Below are 19,630 nucleotides of genomic sequence, written 5' to 3' on the forward strand. Positions count from 1 at the left end.
ACCTGGTTTTGATCAGACCCATTTGCAAATTCCCATAACATTTTATTTATATCAGAAATATGCTCATCCATTCCACAAAATTGTAAACTTGACACTCAAGACGGTGACTTTTACATTCCTTTATATTTCTTCAACTACTTTTTTCATGTAGCAGAAGCTCAAATTCATTTAAGTGTATTTAAGATCTAAACTAGAATTTAATATAATGAGAAGACCCTTTTTGGTCTTTCTCTTTAATTAACATACATTAGTTATATGGGTGGATTTCATGGTCACATTTTCATATATGCTTACAGTATATTCCAATCAATCCCTTTATATCTCTATATGCTAAGTTCTTTTGTAAACATTTGAACAAACTTTCATTTTGTTCACTATTGTTTAACCTGTGAGTCATAGTGGATCTCAAGCCTTTATTGTCTATACAAAGTTAAAAACTAGTGAAAGTATTAAATTACTTTTAATAGGTGCTATAAAACACTGAGCAGACAGTTTAGAATTACATGTAGCCAAAAAAATCTGGCTATTAGTGTCTTCTGATTTTACCACTCTGTGTCTGATTTCCAACTCATTTTTTCTTGGAAGACAAGCCACTATTTTACAAAGTTCTATTCTACACATTAAAGTTCAAATATTTTTACTTTGTTAAAGTGATGAGAAGATCACAAGTTATGTTACAGTGGGAAAACTGTATGTATTTCCTGTTCTCAGGGCTGACAGAGCTGTAGGGATTTTCCTCAGCTTTTCTGAATGTGCACCTTGTGTCTCAAACCAGACATGAACATTTGGACAAGAAGGAGAATTTTTTAAAGGAGAGTTATGAGCTTCCAAGCTTACATAAAATAAACTAAGGTCCAAGATAATCAGATCCTTCTGGCGCTTTTCACTTTTTTTGCAGTTCTTCTTGCAATTTCTCTTTGAGAGTGTTCCCTATCCACTGCTCCACAGGATTAATAGCCTGTGAAAGTAGAGGAATAAACCAGCCTTATGAAGCCTGATAGAGCAAGGGTAGAGTGGAAAATAAAATTTGTCCTTGGAGCTTTAACCCAGAGCTGGCTACCTAATGTAGTGTGAATTTTCAGGGACAAAAGCTTTCCATTAACAACAAAAAAGGAAAACCTTCCTTCCTTCTTGTTTGCTGGGTCCAATCTCCTCTTCCCTAAGGATGAGAATTTCACCTTAAGGATAAGATTTTCACCTTGTCGAGTGTTCAGGCTGGGAATGCCTGACTCTTACCTTTAAAGATCAAGCCCAGAAAATCAAAGTGGGTAGCCTTTCCCAGTGATTGTCAGAACCACACACACACACACACAAAAGTTTCTGAAACTTGTATAATAGATCCTAGAGCTTTCATACGGTTTTTCTTTTAGCAGCTTATTTACTGTATCACGTTTTGCTGTTATTTGTGCATTGTACCTTTTATTTCCACAGTTCCTTTTGCCTTATTTATATTTGGAAAAATTATCTCCACATATTTTCCAAAGTCTATAGCATTTCATTTTAAAGAGAAAAACAATAATATACAATCCTTCAGACAGTGAAATATTTAGTTTCACAAAAATCTTCATGGAAAATTATTTGAGTTAAAATATTAAAACAGGTGATAACAATGAATTATTTACTTCTAAATGTACATGGTGCCCTCAGTTATTACTTTAAAAAATTTCCATAATGCCTCTCAGCACATGAATGGATCAAGAAAATGTGGTGTACACACACACACACACACACACACACACAAACACATACACACACAATGGAATTCTATGCCTTCGGCAGAAACAATGACATTGCCCATTTGTTAGGAAATGGAAAGACTTGGGAAAAAATATATTAAGTGAAGTAAGCCAGGCCCAAAGAAACATAGGTCCCATGGTTTCCCTTATTTGCAATAAGTAGTATATGTCTAGAACAAGCCGAAAAGGTCAAAAGCTATGTACATATGACCATATAAGATGATGTTAAGTGAAATGAACCACAGGATAGGGACACAACTGTTTTTTCTTCTTTCTCGCTATTGTTTTTAACATATTTAAAATGTACTATGTGATTTTTTTGTTTCTTTTGTATGTTCTTCTCCCATGGTATAATCCCTGTTTTCACTATATTTGATTCCCGTGCCCTGCATCTTGTATATACATTTTTCTAATTGGAGGAGGGGAAAGGAAATAACAAAATGCTTAAATAAGGATACAGGTTGACCCACTGTAACAATGAGATGTACAAGACACTATGTTGAAAACAAACTTTACAACTTTGTGGGGGGGGGTGAGGAGTTGGAGAGGTGGGGAGAGAAGGGAAGGTAGGGGAAAACAAAGGAGGAGGCAGCTATGTTCGATAGGAAATGTACTCATTATTTACTCATGTAACTGTAACCCCTGTGTACAGTATTTTTACAATAAAAACATAAAAAATAAATTAATATTAACTAGAAAATATTTCCACGAAATAGGATTCTAGTTCATTACTTCTCAAGTTTCTATCATGTTTCATGTGAATCATGAATGGATCCCATTAATTAAACAAAACTATAAAGAGTTGGCTACTAGTTTCACTCCAGAAAATAGCCTCTAAAATTTATAAGCAGTAACAACGTGCCAGGAACCAGAATTATGGTCCTACATTTCTACTTCTTCCTGATTAACAAAAGCAAACAAAGTGATTTTGACAGCCTTTGGTACTCAGAAGCATCTTCCTGGTCTCTGTCACTGGAGCATCACTAAAAGTGACAAAAGATAGCCAGACTCCTTGACTGATTGTTCACCATTGATAGCAACTCCATACATGGCCTCTAGGTTTACATAGAAGCAGAAAGGGTGACACACTGCTGTCAATGCATATACTGCCCAGCCTCTTCTTCCTTTGTAAACAACCATATTTAAGAACAGAGCTATGACTGTAAAGTATTAAAAGATTAAGTATCCATTTTCCTGAAACCACCCCTTATAGAAGTAAGGTAGGGAGATTAACTTCAAAGCAAAGCTACTTATGGCAACCCAATTGTACTTATGATGCATGAACCTAGGTAATGATATAGCTACTCAGATACCATCCTACAGTGCTCCAGATATAAAGCACAAAACATTAAATAATATCATAGATCCTCATTATAACTGTTAGTATATTTTTCTGAGATGATATTAAATTATTGATTGAAAAAAATGACTAAAAGTGAATCAGATGGGTCTCTTTTATATGACACACATTCTTCTTTCCACAAAACATCACTAGGTACTAGATTCACAACAATTTTCCCTCTCCTTTAGGACAGTTATGAAGTGTTGAAAAAGATCCCATATCCACTCTGGGATCAAGCCAAGCCTTGAAGCTTCATGAATAGGTATAATGTGACTAGATTTTTGCATGCTTGTGTTCATTGAATAGTGCTCTGTCACTAAGTATTTTTTCATTGAGTCGCATTATTTGCAACATTTTTTAAAATTTTGTGTGACTCTACTTATTTCAGTGTGGTGAAAACTAACACAAGATAGGAATTCTAGTGAAAGACTGATTGTTGGACCAACATTTTATATGACTGTTCTTTGGCTTTAAAAGAAAATACATCAGCCATTCTTGAAGACCATACTTTAAGCTAAAAAAGCATCTAAGAAACTTTCTTCTCAATATTTTGTAGATGCTTTCCAAAAAAGATATTATTAGCTTCTACTCTAGCTTAATTCAAATAGCTAGATAACATCAATCTAAAAACTATAGGCAAGGGGCTGGGAAGGTAAGAAACTTTCTTCTCAATATTTTGTAGATGCTTTCCAAAAAAGATATTATTAGCTTCTACTCTAGCTTAATTCAAATAGCTAGATAACATCAATCTAAAAACTATAGGCAAGGGGCTGGGAAGGTAGCTCAGTGGCAGAGTGCTTGCCTTGCATGCATGAGGCCCTGGGTTTGATTCCCCAGCACCACATAAGCAAACAGAAAAAAGCCGGAAGTGGCGCTGTGGCTCAAGTGGTCCGGAAGTGGCGCTGTGGCTCAAGTGGTAGAGCACTAGCCTTGAGCTGAAGAGCTGAAGGACAGCGCCCAGGCCCAGAGTTCAGGCCCCATGACCGGACCCCTCCCCCCCCAAAAAAACTATAGGCAAGAAAATAATGAACTCACATTGGTAAGTGAGTTTTGTATATGCCTTTCCAACATGAAATCAGTAACATCCACAATTACTTCAGAATGATAAATAAATATTCATGCTTTATCTCTGTTTATAACATTTTGACATGACCAATAGCCATACAGTACTTCCCTTTTATTATGTTAATTAGTATAACTTTCTTATTTTAGACTGACATATTTCTACAGTTATCTGTATCAGACAGAAATAATTTACAGCATTTTATGAAGTGTGCCAAATCCATCAACTGTTCACACTATAGAGAAACAGAAAATATTCAAGGCCCTATTCTCCCTTTCTAGCTTTCCAAATGTCCTGGGTTTACACTATGCTATTTATACTGGCACACAATATTCACTTTGCTGTCAAGTTCTATGACTTGAGCTTTAACATCCTTATGTTACAGTTTCCCATCATTATTTTCTTTCTCACACTGAGGTGAAACAAAATTTGAAACATAATTTTAACACTACTAATTTTAAAGAATTTTTATTCCTGTAAACAAAGTTTATATCACAATAACTTTAGGTATACATTTCAATGACTAAGTATATTGATACTGTGTAAATATCATCACCTTCTTTTTCCTCACTTTATTAGCACAATTAGTTCATTCAAAAGGATTAATTTTGACATTCATATATACATACAATACACTAGAATAAAAATCCTTTATTGTTTGCCGGCACTGAGTTTTGAACTCAGTGTCTCATACTCTCACTAGAATGGCTTGCACACAGCTACTGCTCTACCACTTGAGCCATGACTCTAGTTTTACTTTTTGTTGATTAATTGGAGATGGAGTCCCACTGACTTTTCTTTCTGGGTTGGCCCGAGTTGCTATCCTCCAGGTTTCAGCCTCCTAAGTAGCTAGGATTACAGATTTGAGCCACCAGTGCTTGGCTTGATGAAAATTCTTGAAAGGATCATCTCCTTTCCTCCTAGATTACTTGGTCATCCCAAGTGGGTTAGCCCTCCTTTCTTTGGTTCTGTTTTATTTGGTATTAGAAAGCATTCATAGTATATGGGGATTCAAGGAAGGAGTAAGAATATGATAAAGGAGGCAAATTAGTTGAAAGTGTGTGTGGAAATATTATAAGAACCCTGCTTTCTGCAATAGCCACAGTATGTTCCTGATTTTGTTAACAGAGTCTGACATATTACATCCTATTTGATTGCATAGTTAGTCATCTATACATCTAGATCGTAATCTCTTTGAGAATGAAGACATTTTCTTCTTCATCTGTGTCTCTCCTACAACACCTGGAACTTAAACCCATTAGGGGATTTTAAGAAAATGCCTGTTAAATGAAGAAGCATAAATGTGGCTATACATTTTTAGAACCATTCTTTTCAATTCTCCACATCTGAATAAACTTTACAGTACAATCTTTAAAAGCTATCATTTTATTTTTTTAAAGCTATCATTTTAATTACTGGTATTGACCACAGGAATTTTTTTCCAAATAGCACTTTTCTTTTTTTATTTATTGAGAGGTATATTCAGATGATTTTATTTAGAGGCTTGACCCCTCTCACCTACCTCCAACAAGAAAATTTGCTCCTCTTTATGGTTCCTCTGCCAGTGGTTGAAAATAAGCGGGCTGATTATTTACCATAGCTAAGATATGGAACCAACCCAGATGCCCCGCAGTAGATGAATGGATCAAGAAAATGTGGTATATATACACAATGGAATTCTATGCCTCCATCAGAAAGAATGACATTGCCCCATTTGTTAGGAAATGGAAAAACTTGGAAAAAATTATATTAAATGAAGTAAGCCAGGCCCAAAGAAGCATAGGTCCCATGGTTTCCCTTATTTGTAATATCTAGTAGATGTATGAGTCAAGTGGAAAAGGTCAGATAATGTGATGTCAGGAAAATGAACCCTTAGATATGTATTTTAATGTTTTTTTTCTTTTATGCATGTGTTTCTAACGCATTTATAAGATTATCTCTTTGTTGCTTTGTATGTACCTCCCCCACAGTATAACCCCTGCTTTCACTATATTTGATGTCAGTATAACTTGTGGAGGAGATGGGGAAAAACCAGTTGTTTAAGGATACAGGTGGACCTGTTGCAACAATGAGAAGTACAAGTTGTCACGTCCAAAACAAGCTCTACAATGTCAGTGGGGGGGAGGAAAGGGGGAGAAGGAGAAGGATTGGGATTGGGATTGGGGGGGAGGGGGGAGGCTGGGAAGGGATGTGAAGGGTAAACAAAGGAGGAGGCTGTAATGCTTGGTAAGAAATGTACGCATTATCCTGCCCATGTAATTGTAACTCCTCTGTACAGTATGTTCACAAATAAAATAAAATTAAATTTAAAAAAAAAAAAGAAAATAAGCAGGCTGGAAACTATAGTTTTACCCAAATAATCACAATGTGCTAACTTAAGTATTTCAGAAGCAAACAAAAAGCTTCAATAACAAGCAAGACAACAAATAAAAACATCAAGGTCACAGAACCTTTTTAAAACACCCATCTGGATATTTATGATGTTTTCAGCAGGCCATGAGCTTATGCAAAATTTGCAACTCAAAAGCATGATCACTGTGCTTTTTAAGATATCAACTCTTGAGATTTACTTTTCACAGACACATTGTACTCTGATCAAAGAAAGTAAAATCAAGAGAAATCAAGTTTAAAAAAATCAGATTTTTAAAAAAAGAAAGTGCTTCACCTCCTCCTCTCTACTCACATACATGATAATGAAACAGAGAGTACCTCTTTGTGGCAATATGGTGCTATTTTTACTTTTTCTACCATAGACTGCTGCCTTCATAGGACAGGAAGTTACGAGTCCCTCCCCCACTATAGCCTGAGGACTCACCGAGTATCTGAAAATACGTTGGACTGGCACTAGTCCCCAAAACCTGCAGGTGAGAAAAGATAATGTTCTTTATTATTAAATATACTTGCTGTTTTGTTTGATTGTATTTCTTCCACTGGCTAATGGCTTACCTGTATGTTACTATCCATTTTAAATGCAATTCTGGACTCCTGGACACCTATAAGCCTATGGAATTATTTTGGATTATGGTTAGTTTAAAAATAATTTATGTATTGGCTTGCTATTTGTTTATTTATTTCAAATTCTTTTCCCTTAAATATACTTGTGAGAAAGCTAAAGAAAGGTGTATGAAATCAAAATTAGTGATAATAAATCAAAAAAGAAAATTTCAGCAAATGGCATTATTTGCAGCATTTTCTTAGTTTTCCTCACTAGTTCAAGTTGTGACTAGCCACATCATGAGATTCATTTAGGTGGAGTTCATGAATTTTTCACCTGTTCTCTGTAACTTTGGTTAAGTTCCGTAAACATTTCTATCTCGATTGCCTTATCTCGTGAAATAATACAATAACTAGTTTTATGAGTAGTTGTTACTATTTACAAGGTCCTACAGTGTCATGTAAATATATTAAATAAAATGAACAAATTATTGCACTTTAAACTATAAAATAACATGGTATGAATAAACACTAGCAGCAGATTGTCTAATATATGTACACATGTATATATACAATATATATACAATTTTTTATTTAAAAGAGTTGCCATTCAACAAAGAACTTTATGGATACAATGCATCTTGATCTATGGATAAAGTCTAACCTTTGGATAAGCTTATCTCTGCAGGTTTAAGTGGTCTGGGGTGATTTTGCTCATGATTTTCAAAACTGGGCTCAAGTACTAAATGTGTCTCTAACAATCATAGATAGACTGGTGTAGCAGTAAAATCCTTCTAAGATCAGGCATCCAGTGTAAGAGGATAAAGACAAACATTACAAACACTCTCAGGCTGAAATTTCTGTCTTCCAAACCTCTCTCCAACCTGAGACTTAGCAATCAGTAAACACTTGCCTGTCATTTGATTCACCTACATTTTCAGCAAATGATATACCTTTCATCAACCTCCCATATTTCATCTTACAGTCTGCATGTAAAGTGGTCAACATGTACTGGTTGAGATGCACATGCTCTGTTTAACATTGAAAATATGTATTTAATTTATACATTTTCAAAATGTAAGTAAAGCCTAAGTACCTGGATCTTTCATTCATTTTTGAAACCTAAGAAATAGACAGCTCATAAAATTAGGGCCAAGTTAAAATGAATAAAGAACTATTCTTAGTAACAAAATCAATAACACAATTAAATTGTATTAAAATGCATTGTTTTTACAAAGTGACAAAGTGTAAATATGCATGACAAACACCATATTGCTTTGTAAAACAAAGATAAGATCAGCATGATTAATTTTACTTTGTTAACCAGGCCCCAATGTAATTCAGTAGAACACTATTAAAATGCCACAGTTAACACATTTTAGCCAATACTTCAGGAAGTACAGCTTTTCATATTGTATAAGATCACTTATTTTGACTGTTAGAACCTGGCCATCACCTGATAATCTATCAAGCAGACCCGTAAAATATGTAAATAGGCAGCTAAATGAGACTGTTGATACTTGTCCAGGAGCCACAAAGTAAGTGCTTTGTTTCAGAAAGAATGCTGAAACACAAGTTAAAGCCATAATTTAGTACCTACTGTTTACTGCAGTGCTGATGGAACTCCTTAATCAGGTTAATAAAGTGTCCTGAGGAAGCGATGGAAATCTGGCTGGATTGATTTATTCATGCCTGAAAGAACACAGAAACAAGTGATCACATATAGCGCAGAAGAGGTGTTCCCATGGGGAAATTTTAACAGGTATATACTGAGACCTTAGAAATCGATTACCATGGGCAAAGGAGAGTATAGAGAGTTACATTTAGCCCTTAGCACTAACAAAGTGGAGTGAGTGGCAATCCTTTTACCATCTGACATCTCTTTTTGGTCTTTGGGAAGAGTGAGAGAAAGTAAGAATGTCAGTGGCAGGGTTCACAAGTCACTCCCTGGTCACAAGGAGCTCTTAACTATGATGAGCTATCCTAGAAAAATCCGACAACCCCCAGTCAAACTCTCAACACAGTTAAAGATAGAAGCCTTCTTTATCCAGGTCAGCATATTTTCCTGAGGCATTCTCATGACAACTGTCTCACTGATTATTAAGTACACAGGGAGGGAGACCCTACTGGCCCTTATTTGACAGCATAGCTGATTTTAGAAGACTAATTTATACACACAGATACTTTACATACACCACAATACTTTGAAATAGCTTCCTACATGGGGTGATTTATGGGAACCAAAACTACACTCCACCCAATTCTCTCACTGTTACAATTTAACTAATGATCTGCTGCTGAGGTTTGAAACCATGCCTGAAATATCCTTGCTCCTTATAGAATCTGTCCTTGAAGCTACTGTCTCTAGTGACCTCCTTAAAAAGTGAAAACACTAAAGTACTGCCTATATATTATCCTATTAACTATAATCAATTGAGGTGGATTACACTTTAGAAGGTCCAGGGGAATGAAATATAAAATGCAATTTGTTTTTCTTGGTAGCAAGATGGGAATAAAAGAACACAGAGGGAGAAAATATTAGGTAAGGCATATGGTGGGATTACCTGAGCAGCTACTAGATCCCATGATATGTATTGGGAAAGGATCTTACAAAGGAGTAGGGAGAACATGAAAGTACAAGGGAAGAAAAGTATTGCCACAGCTTTCACATTCACAAATGTTCAAATTAGTCCATTTCATAAAATGCATCTCATCTAGACTCTGAGATCTTCTTTCAAAAAGACATGAGTCTAAAAATCACTTAACCTAGTGACTCTTCTTCCTTCCTTCCTTCCTTTCTTCCTCCTCCTCCTCCTCCTCCTCTTCCTCCTTCTCCTCCTCCTCCTCCTCCTCCTCCTTCTTCTTCTCCTTCTCCTTTCCTTTCTCTCCCTTGCCTCTCCATTTCCTTTCTCCCCTCCCTCCCACTCCTATGGTACCTGGTAAATACAGTATTAGGCACACTGAAACCTCAAAAATGTTTTGAAAAGACCTGAGAAAGCAAAAGTAGTGGTGAGAATAAAATAAAAGTGTGTGTGTGTGTGTGTGTGTGTGAGAGAGAGAGAGAGAGAGAGAGAGAGAGAGAGAGAGAGTGTGTGTGTGTGTGTGTGTGTGTTGGATGTGGTAGCATTCACCTCTAATCTCAGCACTCAGAAGGTGGATGTAGGAGTAATGACGAGATTGAGGCCAACTTGGGCTAAAGGTGAGGCCTTATTTCAAAAAGTTTAAGAACATGGGCTGGGAAGGTGGCTCAGTGGTAGAGTGTTTGCCTTGCATGCATGAGGCACTGGGTTCAATTCCTCAGTACCACCCAAGCAGGAAAAAGTGGTGCTCAAGTCATAGAGCACTAGCCTTGAGCTGAAGAGCTGAGGGACAACACCCAGGCACAGAGTTCAAGCCTCATGACTGACAAAAAAAGTTCAAGAACAAAAACAAAAATTTAAAAAAAAACTGTCTCTGAGAGGGTGCTAGAAAGTATTTTAAAAAGCTCAAGAAGAGGGTATATAGCCCAAAGTCATTAACTGAGGCCTCAAAATCAAAAGTATCTTTCCATTGAGGAAACTCAGGCAGGGAATTAGAAATGACCAAAGTTCTGATTCCTGCTGATCGCTAATTGTGTGTGAAGGCAGAACCAGAACTGCTCAAGCATCACCTGAATGGTCCAGATGATATGTGAAGACAAACTTGCATAATAGTCCAAAAGGACAGAGTTCAGTGACTGAGTATTATCACAAGTTCATCAAAATACTAAACAAACTTAGCCGGGTGATTAAAACACATTTTATTGAAATGGTGGATATTGATAGGTAATTTTTATTTTTATTCAATTCATTTCTCATATTTTATAAACAGGAATTAGGCCACATATCAAAATACGATTCTAGCTTAGTATCTCACTGACATTGTATCTCTAGAATAGCCATATACCCTAAAACTCTTCTGCTTTATTTGTTCTTTCCAACTCTAGACAAGTTAGCCTGAAAGTAGACAATGTGAAAGGGAAAGAGCACTGATCAGAGTTATAGGACACCTGGTTTTGACTCCTGGTCTTAACAGTTAGTGATGTGAGCTTGGTAATATTCTTTCTCTTCAATCTCTTATGTGCAAGATAAGGGAGTTGGACTAGATTATCCATGTTACATTGAACTCTGATAGTCTAAACCTAGTAGAAAGTTTAATTTGACTCATGGGCTCAATTTTAGATAAGGATATGAAGGAAATGGAAGGATATGTGTGCATATCATCTGTGCATCACTTCTAGAAACCTGAGAATTCCCATACCACAACCCTCACTGCCTGGATCCCCATGATCCAATCCAAAATTCATTATTAAGCAGACTTTCCTAGTTGGCACAGACTGCTCCTCATCAGAATGTACCTTAGGACTAGTGTCTCTACTCTTAATTTCTAAACTATTGAAATATGATCAGTGGATTTAATGTGTTACATTAATGATAGGATTAGAAGATTGTGTCTATAATCTTCACAAGGACAATTCTGGCATTTTCCCAGCAGCCTTCTTTAAATACTCATAAGGACCATTTCAAATCCAGACACAAAAAGAGAATCATGGGAGATGAGTAAAAGAGAAGTTACAGATAGCCCGAACCCCTCAAATTTGAACCACTAAGGCCGGCTCAGCCACCTATACATGGACTAATTCAACAAGTTCAGTTAACTTCTATGTATGTGACACTTGAGATAGCAGGCTGTTTTTATTAATAAGCCTCATGGTGTTTGGATAATGATTCAATGAGTCTTATAATAATTTCTCATTTGCTAACAGAACTGATTGTGCATTTCAAATGAAATTAAACTTTATTAATCTTATTAAATGATTGATGTACTTCAAATGAATGTGTGAAAATATAACAAAGCACCTGAAATCATTCTGGGAAGTGAGGAAGAGAGATGAGAAAGAGTGGAAGGGAAAGGTTAAAAAGATCAGAGCTCATTGTATGCTTGTGTGGAAGTGCCACACTGAAATCCATTTACAGCTAAAGTATGCTTATAAAAGAAACTTTCCAAATGATTTTTGATATCCTATAAATCCTTATATTTTTTGCTTTTACAAACAAGACCACTGAAGCACAATGAAAGTAAATGATTCATCCTAAGTCACATTACAAATTAACAGCTGAGCCAGGTCTAAGACCTCAGTTTTGATGCCAAACCCTTGTGTTCCCTTATTCACATCACCTTATCTGACTGTACATTTTCTTTTTGGGGGGGGTCTGGTTGTGGGGCCTGAACTCTGGGCCTGGGCGCTGTCCCTCAGCTCTTCAGCTCAAGGCTAGCGCTCTACCACTTGAGCCACAGCGCCACTTCCGGCTTTTTTTTTTTGCTTATGTGGTGCTGAGGAATCGAACCCAGGGCCTCAGGCATGCAAGGCAAGCTACTCTACCACTGAGCCAACTTCCCAGCCCTTGACTGTACATTTTCTAGTATGTCTGTGGGTATTTCTCTTTCCTTCACATAGTCAAACCATTTGAATATGACCTTTACATTGCTAAGAGCTATCAGTTTTCTAAATCAGACAATACACTATCCTTCCTATTTTCTTTAGGCACTGTTAGTAAACAATAGTCTTTACTGCATGTCCAAGAAATCACCACTTATTCCTCTCTCCCATCTTTCCCTAACCACACTTCTCCCAAATGCAAACAAAAATTGTACATTCTTTATACTGAGTCCATCAATTTCCAGTGGTGTTCAAGACTGGAAGGAATAAGGTAACTACAACAGGGCAGACATACTTTGTCCTCTTTGACTCCTTTGCTGCTGATACAGTTTACTAAACTCACAAGCTAGAATGAAAGAATGGTGTACTGAGATTAGTAATGTCTTTTTATAAATGAGATCACCGTGGTGGATATCACAGGTGATTAAAAATTATGGAGATATGAGCCCTCAGCCCTCTGAAACTTGTAGACTGGCAGTAATGAGTCAACAGATCAAACTAAGAAAAATAAAATAATAAAACACAAAACAAGTTCTACACTGAGTAGGTCAGATTTTAAATTCTATAGAAATTTGTATTTAGGATACAAATGCATGTTAGACTTCAAAGTAGTTGGAATTTTTCATAAGGCATCTGCAAAGGCAGTCATTTCAATGATCCATATAACTAACATTCTCTTTTTCATTTATTCACCTACATAATTTATAACTATTTTGCTCTTTAAGCTGCAAACTTGATCAAGCATAATATTTTCAGGTGCTGAAGGAAGCCATAAAAAATTACTTTGTAATAACCACCTTGGTCCTAAGTTCCAGTTGTAAGAGATATCATCCGTGTGTCTGTTTACGACTTTCCTAGGAGGAGAATCACTTGGGAAATTTCAAATTAACCTCTGGGTATTGCTAACCTCTGGGTATTTGAAAATCTCTGTCCAAAAGGGAAGAAATGTTAAGGTTGATTACCTACCACATAAGTTACCCTATCTCTGGGCCTTGGGGCAAATATCTATGCCTAGTGTTAAATACCAGGCTAAACCAATACCTGATAATATGGAAATGTGGAATAATTGTGCTAGTTCCTCCACAATGCAGTAATGCCTCCTTTAGGCAAATTGTTTAGAGCTGAATTCAGATACAGTTGATGTCTGCAACCCTTTTTATTTAATGATATACATGTCTGAAGATTTGGGAATATTTTAAACACATAAAAATGAAAGTTGATGGTAAGTCATTCTAATACAGTTTCCTCTAAAAACTGTACAATGCTTCTTTGAAAATTTATGTCTAATTTAGTAACATTTGCATGCATTAACCCAATTGTTATTTTGAACAGATGAATATGAAACACTTCAAAGAAGTGGTGATAAGTTTCTTATCTTTTTTTTTCCTGGAAAAATTCAACATATTAATTAAAAATAAAGTTAATACATTTTCATATCTAAAAATCATTTGCAAAAGAAAGTTGTGATTTCACATACCTTTCTTGTGGGTGTGAAATTATATTTAGGCTTTAACATTTTTGGAGTGTAAATTAGATTGGATTTGTTCATCTCCCTCCTAAGCATGCTGACTTCCTTTTGTTTTAAAGAGAATTCTAAGACTTTTGACTTGTTTTCTCACATAGCTAAGAGTTCAGTCTAGCAGCTTTAGCAAGGGAAAAATAATCAGTTTTCTAGGATGGTTTAGGCTTTTGGAAGTATACTTAGAATTTTTAGAAATCAACACATTTCTAAATGTAGACTTCAAAGCATTCCCAAAGCTTGCTGTCAGTTCCAGGTCAACATCAGATTCTGGCCATCCTTGAGCTGATTTTCCTTCATTTTCTCTCTATAGAATTTGTGCCCTATGCTAAATCAAGTACCTTTCTAGCAATGACTTTGGCTGAATTTATTAAAAATAATTATTATCCTTGATGATTGAGCACCCCAATGGAATCCAGGAGCTAGTAGAGTTTTTGAAGCTATCTAGGATTAACCCTAAGTTTGATGTGGGGTGCTCAATCATCAAGGATAATAGTTATTCTTATATATTGTATATTTATGATGTATAAAACATTGGGAAAGATGTCTTACATTATGAAATTTGATTATTTTCCTCGGTTTGTAGATGGGAAACTGATGTTAAAGACAATAGTTCCTTATTGCTTTGGTTCTCATTGCTCTTCTTTAAAATCATTTTATTGAAAACTAAGTTTTCATGGTTATTAAGGCTCTTTCTATTGTGGTATGTTGTTTCAGTATGAAAAAGCTACAACCTACTGTCATGTTTATTCCTTTCTACTTCACAATCAAGAAAATTAGTAATAGATGTAGTCAAAATGCACTAACTTCAAAACCAGTGTTTCTTTTTATCAGATCTAGGCTTGGTAAACTTAAGAGGAGGGTGGATAAAATATTTAAACTAGAGAATAAAATGAATAAAATGAGGATTATAAAAACATAGCTGAAATACTTTATTTCTATTCAATCAACCTTCCTTCCTTTGTTCCTTCTTTCTTTTTTCTTTCTTTCTTTCCTTCCTTCCTCCTTCTTTCCTTCCTCCTTCTCTCCATCCCTCTCTTTCTTTCCTTCCTTTTTCTTCTCTTTCTGAACTCAAGGCCTGTACTCTGCCCTTAACTTTTTTGCTCAAGGTTGGTACTGTACCACTCGAGCCAAAGCTCCACTTTTGTCTTTTTGGTGGTTAATTGGATTTTCAATGGACTTTCCTACCCACTCTGATTTCAAACCATGATCCATAAGTATCAACCTTCTGAATGGCTAGGATTATAGGGGTGATCCACCAGTGCCCAGCTATTTCATTTTCTGTTGTATTATTGGTAACAACAAGAGACATATACAACATAGCCCTTGTTTTCATTGCAATTATGTTTGGGGAGGAATAGTTACATATTCAAAATGGGATTTAGAAGATAATATGCACAGTCATGATATTTTCCTTTATCAGAGAAATATCACCTATATTAACCTGATGTTATATAAAACAGATAATGTTAGAGCTTTTCAAAAAATATTTGTTTTCTTTTTTATAACTTAATCTTTGACACACTGGGGTTTAAAGAGCAAAGGGCCCCAAATTATATATAGAAGACTCTGCCAGAGATTAAGACAAATGTGTAGTTTAGATGCAAGCAAATAAAAAGAAAAATTTCAATCTATTTTACTTCCCAAAACAGAAAAGAGTCTCAGCTGATTGCCTGTGCACCCTTGAATGACAGGACTATAGCCTGTTACAAATAGATTCTTTTATTATTATTATTCATTTTATTAGGGATGTGGGCAAGAGAAATGGGACCATCAATTGCTTCTCTTCCTAGGACTGGGTAAGGGTCAGGAAAAGGAGTTAAATTCCCAAAGAGTTCTATTTGAGTGGTGCTAAAAGTGTCTGTAAAATGAAGACAGAGGCTTACTTCCATTTTAGTTTCCTACTATAAAGGGAGATAATAAGTTTATTCATTCCTAAGGATACAGGTGAAATTCAGTGAGCTATCTGGAGGAGTCAATATCCAACTTAGTATTTATTTGCCTTTATAATATTCAATATGGTATTATAACAGCCCCTAGAAGTATAGGGACACTTGCTGCATTTTTCCACAAAAATATTACTATAAACATAGGACAGGTCAGTGCAATTGGTTCGCAAGTACAGAGAACATTTTCTGAAATTAATACCTCCTCTTGAACAAATTCTCATCGAGGACAGTTTTTATGAGATTCAAATACCTGCCAGTGTGGCTGGTAGAAACTTTCTCTGAGCTAAAGAACTTGACTCCCACCTGTGAGACTGATACCATTGCCTCTATGCCTGAGATAAACTAGATGAAAGATACACTTCTTTGTTGAATAATCCAAACTCTCTTAGACAGTCCCGCTTATTCAATAAACTCATGAAACTTTTTATCTGGAAAGATTAAATCAATATAAATAAAACCCACGAATATCACTGTTCATAGCAAAGGAACAGAAAACTTATTTGAGATTTAATCCTCAGTATGATAATATTGCCACCTCCTTTATCTTACCCTTATCTCAAGTAGAAATGTATCTTTTCCTTTCTTTTAATCCCTAAGTGTGGTTCCTGTCAGTTGCATACCACTGATCTCATCTTTGCTTTGAAGTTAAAAAGAAAGCTTTTAAAATATTTGCTTCTTTGAGTGCAAACAAGCAATAACAAAATAAACTACAAAACAATTTCACTTACATTTTTTTTCAAAAACAAACTAAACCAATTATGAGTATCTAAAATGTAGATTTAATCCGGTCATTTTATCCATTGTTGGTTTTTAAATATGCTGATTCCTTACTCTGATAAAGGCAGCTTATCTATGAAAAATAGAGGAACTGTGACTGTTGCCTTTCTTATTTCCTGTATGCCATAAACGTGTTTTTCTTACAGTATGTTTTCTTTAAAAGCAGAATCTCTACAGCTACCATGAATTAAAACAAATAATTTTTTACAGTGAAAACCTGCAACTTATACAGGCTGATAAAAGGCTGCCTTTATGTTGGTAAAAGTCCTGAGGTACGACAGCTCTCATTTAAAAAAATCATCATTTTCTTTGAAAAGCACACAAAGTTCACCATTTTAACCATTCCACAGATAAAAGAAAATATCATTCATAAAGTGTTATGACAAAGAGTAGATACAACCTTGCACATTCATGAAAATAAAATTACTTAATAGGGAACAGGTTAAATTACAAATGATCACAGAGCTATTTTCTCCAACACCAATGGAGTTATATACATTATTATATTTTTGTTTGTGCAAATGCCAAATAAATGTGATGTGAGGATTGTCCAAAATTATTATGTCCATAAGTACCCTTACATCTTATAAATTATCCAAAATCTGGTGTAAAGACTATAATTCTAGATATCAAAGGTGAAAGATAGAGATGAAAGCTAATTGTGCATTAAAAATTGGAGCTTACCGTTTCAGTTTCTTTCTGTTTTCTCCAGAGGTCTCAAAAAATTCATTCGACAGCCACTCCAACCAGGATGTTACTGATCTGTGCATCAGCTCTGACTCCCTGTTCTGAGAATAACCAATCCAATCCTCCTCTATGACCAAGAAAAAGAAAAAAAAAGAAGACCAGAAAGAGGAGAGAGAAGAAAGAAAAAATAAAGGGAGGAAAGACAAAAGAGTAAATAGAAAACAAAAAAGCCAAAAATATAATGAGAAACATAAATGAAAAAAATTAAATTAAATTTTCAGCATTACCTAACCACTACCATGTTGGAAAACATGGTAGTGAGATGTCACAGTGAAATATGCAAGCTACTCTGTGCACACTGAACATTTCCGTTTTCCAGGGGGCAGCATGCTTGCGCTCTCTCTCTCTCTCTCTCTCTCTCTCTCTCTCTCTCTCTCTCTCTCTCTCTCTCTCTCTCTCTCTCTCTGTCTCTCTCTCTCTTTCTCCCTCTCTCCCCCCTCCTCTTTCTGATTAATGATGCAGAACTATGCGACATGCTGTACACAGAGCCTGCAAAGCTTCACACTTAGCAGAAGAAACCTTCCTTTCCATTTATAGTGGCATAGTGCATTGTCTTACACTTCTGTGGTTGCACTCAGTTTTGAGTTTGTGATAACACGGAGACTGTTTATGGAATCCTTTGCAGAAACTAGGCCCTTCTGGCCATTTCCATAGATAGCAGAACACTGTAATCTTCAATATGATCCTTTCTCATAGCTCCTCACTTGGTTTCCAGTATCAAAGTGGACATTTCTCTAAGGATGGTCCATAAGTAGTTCTAAATAGAGAGGTTAGGCTGGGGTTTCTTGAATACACAAACCTCTAATATTCCAGTGTTGAAATGCATATCTCTCTTCATAAGAGGAATTTGAAACTATAATCCATCTTCGACTTCCTGTTCAGCTACTCTGTTACTCTCAGAGCCCCTCTGATCAGGAAATGAGAAGAAGCCCTCATTTTCTTCCAGTGGTCAGGGAACATTGAATAAAAAGAGGCTGGTCTTCTGTAGCCCATACTTAGGCTTTCGAAGATGGTGTTCCAAGGAATCCCAGAGCCCAGGAGCCCCAGAACCAAGTGCTATACTACATGAGGCATCCAACACACTAACACCACCACCACTACCATCACCACAGAGGGGAGAAGGCAATGTTTATGACCTAAGTAGTACCTCCAAGGCAGAGGGGACTTCTTCACATAGGCCATGGAAAAAAGAAATACATTAATGTAGGTTCAGCTGAATATTAGGACATATACACGTGGTACATTATAAGCACTACTCAGAGGGTTCTGATTTTTTAACTAATAAATTTTTTTATCTGTGAAAATACCGTACAAAGAGGTTACAATTACATGAGCAAGGTAATGAGTACATTTCTTATCAAGCATTGTTGCCTCCTCCTTTGTTTCCATTACCATCCCTTCCCTCCTATCCCCCCCCCCACACTCCGCAAAGTTGTAAAGTTCGTTTTTCGACATACATCTTATACATTTTCTTATATATCTCATTGTTGGGATGGGTCCTTATGTATCCTTATTTAAATAATTTGTTTTTTCCCTTCCCCTCCCCAAATTATACCAACATCAAATACAGTGAAAACAAGGGTTAAACCGTGGTGTTAGGCAAAAAGAACCCCAAGATAAGGACTCAAATGGTTTTTCTTTCTTGCTATTGTTTCTAACATATTTTTAAGATGCTTTCTTTGTTGCTTTGTATGTCACTCAGAGGGTTTTTTGCCTCCACTATGCTGGAGAGACCATTCTTCTGGAATTAAGCATTTCTGCCATCTTGATTTTTATCATCCTCAGGCAGGTTGAATTGAAACTTCTTTGTACAATTACTTAAGGATAATTAAAAAAGAAAAAGAAAATCCTCAAACTCCTACACAAAAAATCTTGGTGTGAAAAACTAGAAATGTAGAAATAAATGGTAGGAATCAGATATGAAGAAAAAATGGAGAAGCTCCTAGTATAAAAAAAAAAAACAATTTTTTTCAACATTACGACCTGTAATTGCATCTCATTGTTGCAATGGGTCCACCTGTTACAACTTTGGCCCGGCGGGCAGGAGGGGGGAGTGGGGGGCAGTGGGGAGATGGGAAGGGATGGGAAGAGGAAACAACGAAGGA

General features: G+C 36.0%; 1 protein-coding gene across 4 annotated transcripts in view; it reads right to left on the bottom strand.

The window, feature by feature from the left end:
• The window catches only part of Gpr174 (G protein-coupled receptor 174), a 68,867-nt gene extending 51,031 nt beyond the window's left edge, over positions 1-17,836 (bottom strand). For 2 of the 4 annotated variants that reach the window (XR_011376056.1, XM_070040137.1), the window contains exons 1-3: positions 17,463-17,740; positions 8,676-8,767; positions 6,957-6,999 (exon numbers count right to left, since the gene is read on the bottom strand). The gene's annotated coding sequence lies outside the window, so the exon portion shown is untranslated. The other 2 variants (XM_070040134.1, XM_070040136.1) reach the window with 2 other exon arrangements.
• Between the last annotated feature and the right edge of the window lie 1,794 nt (positions 17,837-19,630).

Source organism: Dipodomys merriami, unplaced genomic scaffold (genome assembly GCF_024711535.1).
Source record: "Dipodomys merriami isolate MVZ:Mamm:240054 unplaced genomic scaffold, mDipMer1.0.p SCAF_3, whole genome shotgun sequence".
Lineage (NCBI taxonomy): Eukaryota > Metazoa > Chordata > Mammalia > Rodentia > Heteromyidae > Dipodomys > Dipodomys merriami.